The 12,904-nt window shown below is 38.2% G+C and overlaps 1 protein-coding gene across 1 annotated transcript in view; it reads left to right on the top strand.

Moving 5' to 3' along the window:
• LOC145689838 (discoidin domain-containing receptor 2-like) overlaps positions 1-12,904 on the top strand; it is a 602,490-nt gene that overhangs the window by 531,025 nt on the left and 58,561 nt on the right. The window lies entirely within an intron of this gene.

The raw sequence follows: 12,904 nt of genomic DNA, 5'->3' as shown, positions 1-12,904 counted from the left end.
GAACGATCTTACCCCCCCTCCCAATGTTGAAGACAGATTTGCGCTGTTGCATACATACCTGTCGTTTCTAGTTTCTTTTTGTCCATGAACTCAAAATCCTGGGCAAGGCTTGCATAAACGTTTCGCATGCTTTTTGCTTTTCAATTCTGTTCTTAAAAGAGTCTGCTATCTTATCCCATATGCAAGGTCTACATTCCACAAGTTCAATAAGGGTTAAAATATTGAATGGAAAAATTCCTGCCATCTCTAAATATCTAACAAGTAAGGTTTCCCAGGTGATACACGCCGATTTTAATCAAACTTCACAGGTTTGTAGAACAGCAAAAAATAAGCGACACGTATTTTTTTATAGCGGCCCATATGCATATTTAGGCGGTATAATAGGGCTGTCAAATTGGGACAACAAAGCATACTTTATGTAATAGCGCGAAAACGAGAAGAGATAGCCCACTGTTGTAAACGAGCAAGTTGTCATGACACGATAAGCATTTCAATAACACATAGCGCTTCCACGGGGATAACCCACAACATCCGCAAATGGACCAATCAGGGATGAAAAACAGTCACAGAGCTTTATCTATTACGCGGAATCCAAATAACGTAGGTAAGAATAAAGAATGATAAAAATAAGTGATACGTGTTTTTTCGTTTTTGCAAGCTGAGACAAAAAACGTAAATAGATGCATCGTTATCTCAATGTCGAAAGATTGGAGAACTGGGAATATGAAGATGTGAACGCCTGTATGAGAGGCAACCCGTCAATCAGTGTTGTAGAACTGGTTGCAGACACGCCAGAAGAGAGACATTGGCTCAAGGACATTGTAGTGTAAAGAAGCAGAACCAGAAATGCGGCGAAAACTGGGTATTACCTGCGAGTGTATGTCTACGTCAAACACGGAAGCCCTACAGAGTGGAAGTGGGGGCACAGTTGTGTTTTGAAACTAATAGACGGCCGGTTGATGGCGAACGTTTGTGCATCCTATACGTGGATATACGTGTGTTTGTGTGTATATGCCATGTAAAGATACCGGTAGAAGTCTTGAACATATGAACCCGTGTGTTGTGAAGTAGTCAGCATGAGGTGTGTGTAAATGGTATGCTATTGTTTGCAGTGTTGTGAAAATGATGTATGTAAATCCACACAATGTGCTGGATATGTTAATGGACACACACAAAGAAACAAAACGTGTTAACACTGTAAAAACAAAATATGAAATGGAAATAAAGGATATACTTGTTGATGTCCTGGAAAGTTTCTGGAAAGGTTGTAATATCGAAGTGGACGTTAAAGATGATCTGGTATTTATTGATAATGATGCACATGACGTCGCTTCTTCACTCGCGAGTGAAGATCACAGAAAGCAACGAAGACGAAGGATTATCACAATACAACGTCGGTATTGCGGAGAAAGGGAGCACCAGCGAAGCTGTAGACACAGAATATAAAGTGAAGGCAGTTCAGTTTTGGAAAAGTGGAAAGAAGAGGCGTCTGTCGTTTGAAACTGTGAAACATAGGTTCAAGTTCGTCAAAAGTAGGAAAGATCTCTATAAATGGGAAAGACAGTTGCATGACGGTGGAACAAATTATGAAAAAGGGACGCATATTGATGCAATCGTATATGAGAAATTTCATACTGCTAAATGCAAAAATCTTATAATTCATGACACAGACTTACGACGTTGGGCTATAGAAGCTAGTCAAACTGTGGGATTCGACGGGCTTAAAGCGTCAAAGAAATGACTATGACAGTTTAAAAGGCGTCATCACATCATATCACGGAAAATTACAAAATATGTCACGTACAATAGTGCAGAACAATCCAAAGATATACATGATAATGCTAATAGGTTCGCGCAAAGTGTTCGCTCATGTATAAATTCTCATGGCGCAGAGAATGTGTATAATACAGATCAGAGTGGATTCAATTTGGAATTTCATTCGGGTAGATGTCTGGCAATGCGTGGAGAGAAACAGGTCTACGCAAATGTTCAGTCTCTGTCTGCGACGACACACAGTTACACGATACAGCCAATCGTATCTGCCAATGGAAAGCTACTGTCGCCTATGCTCATCGTCTAGAAAGAACCTCAGAGAAAGTTCGGGCCACGGGTACAACAGACAATGCTTCGACCAGAAATCTTGCTGATTTGTGCATCGACATCCGGCAAAGTAACCAAAGAAATAATCAAATTATGGTTTCAGCCTGCGTACCTTCCACAAGTTGGTGACCGGAAGTTCTATTAGGCTCATGTCCGATTTCAATAAGAATCATTTGTATGACGAATATTTACTACAATTGCTTATATTCGTTCCATACAATATTCGACATTACGCTACATTCTGTTAAATAGCAGCCGGCTATGGTTCAACATACAGCATGTTACCGAAAATAGTGCTTGTGTAACATATTCATGTGTTTTGGTTTAAATGCATGCTCATATGCATGTGACTATGAATTGTCTATTTTTGTCAACCTGTTCAATTGTGTTCAACATGTTGTTTAGTATCCCGCAAAGGGCGTATTTATCCCCACAACGGGCTTGTTGCAAAACAATATCAATGTTTGTATTACTACCCTATACGGCCGATTCTCACAGGAAAGGCTTGATTTCGTTTACTGCTGGGCGGCTTTTGAATTACTGATTATGAGCATTGAACTGTTCGCAATCACTAACTACTAATAGATATAACATATAAACCATTGAACAACAAGACCAGGTTTGGTATTTCTCTCTCGAGCAGGATTCTACCTGTCACCTGCAACCAGTTTTACAACACTGATTGACAGGTTGCCTCTCATACAGGCGTTCACATCTTCATATTCCCAGTTCTCCAATCTTTCGACATTGAGATAACGATGCATCTATTTACGTTTTTTGTCTCATCTTGCAAAAACGAAAAAACACGTATCACTTATTTTTTTATCATTCTTTATTCTTACCTACGTTATTTGGATTCCGCGTAATAGATAAAGCTCTGTGACTGTTTTTCATCCCTGATTGGTCCATTTGCGGATGTTGTGGGTTATCCCCGTGGAAGCGCTATGTGTTATTGAAATGCTTATCGTGTCATGACAACTTGCTCGTTTACAACAGTGGGCTATCTCTTCTCGTTTTCGCGCTATTACATAAAGTATGCTTTGTTGTCCCAATTTGACAGCCCTATTATACCGCCTAAATATGCATATGGGCCGCTATAAAAAAAAATACGTGTCGCTTATTTTTTGCTGTTCTACAAATCTGTGAAGTTTGATTAAAATCGGCGTGTATCACCTGAGAAACCTTACTTGTAAGCAAAACTAGAAAGATACGAATGCAATAATACACAACCTTTTCATTCAGTCACTGTAGCTAAACTGCAGAACTCGATCAGGGGGTCGATCCCAGTACAAAGGGGAGAGGGAAAACTTGGATACATAGCTTGGGTCTTTGTTTTCAATTGCCATTCCACAAATTATTTTTGAAAAGTGGGGATGGGATAGTTTTGGAAATGAGAGAAAAAATCTGCAACAAGTGAAGCATGAAGTCACATCCCTATTGTTGAGATCACAATCAAGAAAATGCCAAATGAGTAACTTGTCCTTGGAGCTTTGGAAAGAGTGTTTGATTGTGCTGGTTTCGTTTCAAAATAATAATAATTCTACTTTGACTTGTCAACAAGTATTCTATTCAATCATTGCTTATTGACTGGAACCGGGAAAAGTGATCTGCAGACAATTCTAATTAAAATAAAAGAAAGTAATAATAATCAGGATTTTTTCCATATGCTTATGTTCACAGTGTACCAAACTTTGAAAATTACGCTTAAATTAATTTCCAGAATGTATTAAAATTTAAAAGCATTAATAGATTAAAAAATATACCATCAAAGTGTGTGTGTGTGTGTGAGAGAGAGAGAAAGAACAGAATAAAAAAAAGAGTGGAAAATAATCAAGAAATTTGTTATGTAAATTTCCTATATTCTATTTGGTACGGTAATAGCTATTTAGAGGGAAACCAGTACTCTTCAGACTTCCCACATTTTATATTTATTTAATAAAGGGAATTAGCTACTCCAAAACAGAGACTGTTAAAAAATAATAAGCTATTCCGAAGTTGTTTATAGGACAAGATAATAATAATATTATACAATTGTAATAGAAAAAATGGAAACAACAAAATTCCAAAGACAAGAAACGAAACAAAAATACACAGCGCCTTGCACTCACTCTCTTCATCTAACCCGCTGGCCGGCCGACATTATCGGTGGCGTGTGCATCCAATCATAAGAAAACATTGCGTCCGACAAAATCGGTGTCGGCAATACCGCCGACAGTATCGGAGGCTTGGCCGACAGCATCTGCGTGTCGGAGGATCGGCCGATAATATCGGTGGCGTGTGTAAGCTACGATTTGAATACATTGAAGTCGATTTCACTGCCGACATTATCGGTGGTTCCACCGATATTATCGTTGCCGTGTGCAAACGCACTTAGGCTACCGTGCTTATACTAGTTGAAATGGATACAACATTGATAGACGGCACTGTGTAACTACATTCCCTGTTCTTTTTGATCATACCTTGTGTAATACATAAAAAGCAATTTCTGTCTAGATGTGGGATACGCTCTTCTTCCATCAGGTCCTTTAATTCCTACACCTCTTCCACCAGGTGATCAAGGTGATTTGAACCAATATATATATATATATATATATATATATATATATATATATATATATATATATATATATATATATATATATAAAGAAAAAGAAAAATGAAAGGAAGAAAGAAACATGAAAGCATTGCACAATCAAAGAAATGTTTCTCATTGTTACTTCTTTGCATCTCGAAATAACACTTCAAATCTAGTATCGAAATCATTTTAAGTATTTTTCGAAAAATGAGATGAAATCTTTGAGTTCTACGTCCAACGGCTATGCCGGTTAGGAGATGGTGATGATGAATAATGTATGAAATGGTGGAATGAAGAAAGTGGGAGGAAACGAGAGAACTCCGAGGAAACCCCCACACATGGTGTTTGTGCACCACAAAGTTCACGTGGCGGGGGCTGGAATCGAACCAAGGGCCCCCTAGCACCAGAGGTGAACGCTCTACCACTGAGCCACCGTGGCCCTGAGTATTCTTTGAATGTGATGAAAATCTCAGTCCTAGGTATATAAGTCTAGAAATAAATTCTAAAATAATTTTGTTATTTGAGAGTTTTATTTAAATAATAAGTATTCCGTCTTCCGGAGTTCTCTCTTTGAAAGCACTTATAGAAGGTGAAATATCAAAAAGGGTAGAGATTTCTACTTTTGTGGGAAGCAACCATGGTTCGGTTAGGTTTGTTAGCTGTACATATTTTGTAGTGAATCAATATACGTATCTTAACAACCCTTTGTGCTTGCGGGGCAAAGTAACTCAGAAGTCTGGCTGTTGAGGTAGCGAAACGAAACGATCTTCGACATGGGATGAGGAGGGTTGAAAGGAACAGATTTCATCGTTGCTCCCTTTAAGGCAAAGTTGGAAGCAAACAGGAGAGGGGCGGGGGAATCAAGAATCGGTAGGGAAAAAGAAAAGAAAAAAATGCAACTTTAATGGGTATCGGATGCTTTTCTTTGGGGTCCACAGAGAGATCTAGTCTCTGCTCGCTCGCTTCGATTCGACCTGTTTGAGGAAGAGCAGTCAGTGGCCCGGCTGTTTGCCTTTGTCGCTTTTGGGCTGACGTTTTGCAAACACCTCGACGAGGCACTACGAAGCTCAGGCGCTACAGGATCGATTGCACCGTCCAGAAAGCGAGAGAACGAGGCTGCACAAACAAGTCTTCGTGTTACGCCACCTTTCCAAACAATCACATCAGTGATAAACGTCGGAAGATTACTGTTCCAAATGGTGGAATCGGAACTATTTGAGGAACAGATTTAAAATATCACGGTGATTAGAATGCAATCTTTTTCTTTCTTAAAGAATTCATAATTTGGCACTTCGAAACCCCGTGATGCTACTAGACCGGGTATAACTAGTGGTATTGTGAAAGGACAAGCGAATGATATACGTATACTATAAAAAATTAGATAGTTTACAGTTAGCTAGTTTAGTCTAGTTAGTTTAGTTAACTTTTAGCGTCTCTTTCCATCACCGAAGCTGTATGAGACATGAATCTACAATCTAAGATAAAATCTGAACCATCGTAATCGGTTAAAATTTTACGACTCTTTCACCGGGAATCGAACAAGGGACTCTATGCACCAAAGAAGCGCTGGCACTATTCACTAGACCAACGGGGAGGACTATATGTAACATATACCTTTGAGTATATGAGGCAACTGCAACACCAGCCAATAGGAGGAATCTTTAAGACAGAAAAAGTACTAATGTCGTCCTTGATAAAAATTGGACATTTAGCTCTGAAAAGTACCAGCCGGTAGCCAGCCCCAAAATGTAGGGGGGCGGTAGAAGTTATGGGGGCCCGATCCAAGCATATTATAGTTCATTTGCAAGCCTACCGTGAAAATTTTTAGGGGGGGCAATAAAAATTTAGGGGGGCCTGGCCCTCCCTAGACCCCCTTGGATATGGGTCTGAAAAGAACACTGATTATTAATTAATTGATTTATTTATGAAGTTGGGCTGACTGATTTCCAACACAAGAGTTGGAAGACCTGAAAGAGACCATAAACCACAGTGTAAGAAAATTCTATAACTTTTGGAAAGTTATCGTTAGTCTTTTTTTTAAGGATTACGATTAGGATTAGGAATTAGATTTCTGGGCTTTCGGCATCTATGACCATGTTTGTCCGTCACTAAGATTAGGATCAGGAATTAGATTTCTGGGCTTTCGGCATCTATGACCATGTTAACCCGTCACTAAGATTAGGATTAGGAATTAGATTTCTGGGCTTTCGGCATCTATGACCATGTTAACCCGTCACTAAGATTAGGATTAGGAATTAGATTTCTGGGCTTCGGCATCTATGGCCATGTTAACCCATCACTAAGATTAGGATTAGGAATTAGATTTCTGGGCTTTCGGCATCTATGACCATGTTAACCCGTCACTAAGATTAGGATCAGGAATTAGATTTCTGGGCTTTCGGCATCTATGACCATGTTAACCCGTCACTAAGATTAGGATTAGGAATTAGATTTCTGGGCTTTCGGCATCTATGACCATGTTAACCCGTCACTAAGATTAGGATTAGGAATTAGATTTCTGGGCTTTCGGAGTCTATGGCCATGTTATCCCGTCACTAAGATGAGGATTAGGAATTAGATTTCTGGGCTTTCGGCATCTGTGGCCATGTTAGCCCGTCACTAAGTTTAGGATCAGGAATTAGATTTCTGGGCTTTCGGCATCTGTGGCCATGTTAGCCCGTCATTAAGATTAGGATTAGGAGTTAGATTTTTGGGCTTTCGGCATCTATGGCCATGTTAGCCCGTCATTAAGATTAGGATTAGGAGTTAGATTTCTGGGCTTTCGGCATCTATGGCCATGTTAGCCCGTCATTAAGATTAGGATTAGGAGTTAGATTTTTGGGCTTTCGGCATCTATGGCCATGTTAGCCCGTCACATATGATGGATGACGTCTCTCAGCGATCACACTGCAGAGGAAGAAAGTAAAGGGGAAGGAAGGAAGCACCCTTGGATTATTATGTTAGATACCATCCCGGCATTTAACTGGTGAATGAGAAAAACCCGGGAAAAACTTCACTCAAGGTGGCTGGCGTGAAAAAGCTGTTACACCTTTTCTACCGTGTCTCCCTACTGGGCCTTCCTTCTTTTTCTAAAATGGCGTGAATTCATTTTATTAGCCTTCAAGATTTCAATCTCAAACAAGAGGCTTTATTGAAAAGTTTAAAAGAAAACATGGGATGTGTTTTATGAAGGTAGAATAGGAAAGCTATTATTTCACATTCTTTTTTTAAAGTTATGGTAGTGAATTTATGATCTTGCTGCAGTCTAATTTTAATACGAAACAATATAAACTTAAGAGGCCTCATCCCAGCGAAATTAAAATACCGCTAATTTTACAGTAATTAGTGATATCTTCAAATAGATAAAATATAATTGAAATTTGGAACAAGAGCGCCATAGACAATATTATTTTGCGTGAGGTACCGTTATCACAAGTTACCTAGTGGCTTCCCTTTTCAGCCTTTTAGAAACGCGAAAATAAATGCCGATTTTCAAAATGGCTCGAAATCGAAAGCAGATAAGTGAGTCGTGATAACGGTATCTCATGTAAAATGATATTGTCTAGGGCGCTCTTGTTCCACATTTCGATTATCTTTTATCTATTGGGAGATATCACTTAATTACTGTAAAATTAGCGGTATTTTAATTTCGCCGGTATGAAGCCTCTTAAGGATAAACTTACCATCTTACCCTTGACTCATCCAACCTGAACTCGTGTTAGGGATTGGTATGCTTTAATAAAATATTATACCAAAATCAATGTTCACGAGAGTTATTCCGGAAAAACTATTTTGTTATCACATTATATGTATATGGTCGACTTTACCCTTGCTAAGGAACCACGTTGGCTCAGTGTGAGAGTTTCATCTCTGGTGTGTTGGATCCCTGGTTCGATCCCAGCTCGCACCAAGTGGGCTTTGTGGTGTATAAACATACATTTGGTTTTGCCGGGGGTTCTCCCGTTTCCTTCCACTTTCTTCATTCCACCATTTCATTCATTTCTCATCATCATCATCATCTCCTTAACCTAGCCGGCATAAGTGTGGGACGTAAAACTCAAAGATTTCATTTTTTTACCCTTGCTGACTTAATTGTGGAAAGTTGTTCCGTTAGCACATTGCACATAACCACAAAGTCTTCTCGACGGATTTCGATATCAAACAACTTTTCCGTGGATAAGCACCGTATGCATGGATTTTCTCAGGGCTCTCCCGTTTCCTCCCGCTTTGTCATTCCACCCTTATCATCCATTTCATTATCACCGTTTCCCTTAGTCTCGTTACATACGCTAAGAACGTTAAGCTAAAATAATTTATTTCGTTAGTGCAAGTAGACACGTGCCAAATTTAATTACAATCGGGTAAAATATGGAAGTCCCTTAAATTTCTCTCTCGTAGACATTTTATCCCGATTCATCACATGTTAATCGCGAATTTTTGTACACCAATCTGAGGTTGTACATAAATACAGACCTGGTTGTAATAGTTTATGGTACGCTACTATAGTGATCGCAAGGAGTCGTGAAGTTTGATCTAGATTTATCAATTTTACCACCCATTAGAACACTAGGGTGTGTCCCAGTTGCCAACCCTCACTCATGAAATTTTGCCAGTTTCATCTCTCGCGCTATACGAAAAACATCTCTTGAGGGTGAAGTGTTATCAGATAACTACTAAGTTTGAAGTATTATCGGATAACTACTAAGTTTGAAGTGTTATCGGATAACTACTAAGTTTGAAGTGTTATCGGATAACTACTAAGTTTGAAGTGTTATCGGATAACTACTAAGTTTGAAGTGTTATAGGATAACTACTAAGTTTCGTTTTGTTGTTACCTTTGTTGTCCTTGTTTTATATTTTTTACTATTATTATTGTTACTGTTTAATTTGAATAATTACGCCTATTAGTGTTCATGTTGGAGATTTCAAGTGCTGTTTTTGGCTCATTTGTTATGTCCTCTAAGTTTGGCAACGTTGTTGATGCACTTCTGTTATTTCACTTTATCTTAAGTGTACGTTTGAAAGGCAACTCCACGAATCCTACCGAATTTTCTCGACGGGTCACACGTGAGCGAAAGTAGTTCTATGATTTTTGTCGAGTCCAGGCTTCATGATTCGTCGCGTTCATTATAGTGGAGAAGAAGATACGGTGTTTAACATTTTTACTTGCTTAAGAGGCCTCATCCCGGTGAAACTAAAATACAGTAATTTTACAGTAATTATGGGATATCTTCAAATAGATAAAAGATAATTGAAATTTGGAACAAGAGCGCCATAGACAATATTATTTTGCGTGAGGTACCGTTATCACAAGTCACCTAGTGGCTTTATGTTTTCAGCTGTTTAGAAACGCGAAAATAAATGCCGATTTTCAAAATGGCTCGAAATCGAAAGCAGATAAGTGAGTCGTGATAACGGTATCTCATGTAAAATGATATTGTCTAGGGTGCTCTTGTTCCACATTTCGATTATCTTTTATCTATTGGAAGATATCACATAATTACTGTAAAATTAGCGGTATTTTAATTTCGCCGGGATGAAGCCTCTTAACTTATCATGCATATAACGGTATATTTTCGAACTTCTCATTTCCTGAAATATATTGCACTTCCCCTGATTTACTTGTTTTTTTTTTTTTTTCAGATCCCTTGAAAAGTAATTTTTCATGATGTAAGGAACATTTTAAACTCATTTAAAGAAGAACTAAATCTATGTTAGTTTGAAAAACGAAAACGTAGACTTTTCCGTATAAGTGAAGGGCCAAAGATGCTCAGATAATTGTGAACTCTAACATACGCAATACTATTTCAACTAATGACATCTATCTTCGGAGAAATTGTATGCATTCCCTAATTAAATTTTAATAATGTAACACTTTCCCCCTCCTCCCCTCACGCCGTCTATAAGCGAAGATAAATTCACGAATTAGCTTCATCTGGTGACAGAAATGGTGTCACTGATCCGGAACTTCTCGTTCCCTTTGCCACTCGAGTGATCTCTTGCGTCAGCAGTGATTTTAACCATCGAGTGGAACAGAACAGTAGCTTTGTATTGCGTTTGAAAAGATCTCTGTGCTGTGGAAATCAGCGAGGGAACCTGTTTAAGGAAACTTGAAGAAGGCTTTTTCAGCGAAGGTTGAAACTTAAATCTATCGATCCAAGACCTTAAGAAGCTTATTGTCTTTTTCGTCTGTCTTTTTTTTTTTTTTTTTTTTTTTTGTCTCTTCACCCGATACTTCCAGCTGTCTCTCAGCTAACACTGCTAATTTTCAAATTGGCTCTTACTTTTTGTGAAACCACAAATAATAGTAATGTGTTATTGTTCCCAATTAAGGGAATTTCTAATTTTCATGCTTTAGGAATGTTATTCGTTAATAACAGCAGAGTTCCTGTTTCTAATATAAGATTTTGATTGGTTAATTCCTTACAGTTTTCAGTCATTAGTATCTATTATAACAACCGTAAATTTTGGAAAGTAATAAATGTAATAACCTAGAATACTTGTTACTAAATTAAGGTAGATGTTCCAGTTATAGCCTAAATAACCGAGAAATTTGCTACGAGTTTTATATGACGTGAATACATAGGGCACTGTTTCTCTCAGTACTCCTAAAAACTAGCAGTCTTGAATATATACTCTATTTGTTCTAGAATTAAAATGAATCTTTCAATTTTACGTCCCACGATTATGCTGTGTTGGCTACAGGAGACGGTGATGATGAGAAATAAATGAAATGGTGGAATGAAGAAAGTCGGAGGAATCGAAAGAATCACGAAAAACCCATGCACACGGTGTTTGTCCACCACAATTCTCACGTGGCGTGAGCGGGCATCGAACCAGAAACCTCACACACCGAAAGTGAACGCTCTACTGCTGAGCCACTGTGACTTTCCTATTTGTTCTAACTAACCGCTCCCTCACAATTAGCCCAATTTTGAAATCCCTAGATAGGTGTTCCATTTTGTACCAAAACTACCTAAGTTATTGCTCATACGTATTCATCCTCAGGGCCACGTTTAACATATCTTCCGCCCCACCAATACTAAATAATACTGCACAGAAAATTTGTTTAGGAGGATAGATGGAAGGAAAGCGAGGGATAGGAAGAAGAAGAACACAAGTGATCGATGGTTTGAAAAATAGAAGAAAATATTGGGAGTTAAAAGAGGAAGCTGAAAATCGAGAAAGATGGAAGAAACATTTCCAGGCTCAAACTGAGAATTAACAAGAAGAAGAAGAAGAAACTCATTAGTCCCAAGACCTGCGAACAGGCAGAAAACTTAACAATAATAATAATAATAGAAAAATTTACACATTGAAGTGAATAATCAATATTTAAGTGGAAATGAAGAAAAATACAATAAATACAGTAAACAAGAATTTTGGAAATGTTCCAAAAAATGAATCAAAATACTGCGATCTTGGCCAATAATTAGTTTTTGGATCAGGGACCACGAAATTTTTGAACATCCCCTAAATTGAGTTTTCGTATTTTCTACGGAATAAGCACATCTTATTCAGTTAAGTGATAGTTTGTGTTTGCTTACACTATATATAGTTCTCCAGATATAAGGCCTACAAGAATTTTTTTGACTGAAATATATTGGATCATTACTTTCAGTTGCTACATAAAATTATGGTTGATTTGATTTCTAGCCAATAGAAAATCGCTGCTGAGGACGAATATGATAATAATCTGGCCCGAGAAAATTTACCATGCTTAGATACAACAATGTCCATATTGCATCTCCTCGCGTAGTACCTGTGGCGACGCCAGAAGTAGCAAGGGGGCAGTCGCCTCACGGAGGAGTAACGCTGGCCCCTAGACACCTTCCATCTTATGCAGAGTCGTTTTGAGGTATGATTAGTGTCATACTAAGTGCCTGACTACTGCAGGAAACATATGTTAGTCGAAGTCTTTAGTATGACACTAATCACGCGTCAGAACGACTCTGCATAAGGCCCTTTGTATTTTCATGCAGGTTAGGTAACATAAATGTATTCTTTTCTGTACAGAAAGAAATAACTGTCCTCGAAAAGTTTTTCTAGCACTCCGGTTTCCCCCCTCAAGAAAGTAAAGCTAGCGTTGCCACTACGTAGTATTTAATGTCACCCAACACAACACTAACATAAAACTGTTCTAACTTCATTATTTTGATAACTACATATATATAATTTTAAGGTCATCATTATCCCTATCTATGTTTACATTGTATTACTAGTATAATA

Source organism: Thermobia domestica, chromosome 7 (genome assembly GCF_964235325.1).
Source record: "Thermobia domestica chromosome 7, izTheDome1.hap1.1, whole genome shotgun sequence".
Lineage (NCBI taxonomy): Eukaryota > Metazoa > Arthropoda > Insecta > Zygentoma > Lepismatidae > Thermobia > Thermobia domestica.
The sequence above is the reverse complement of the archived record's forward strand: the minus strand, read 5'-3'. Positions and strand labels throughout refer to the sequence as shown.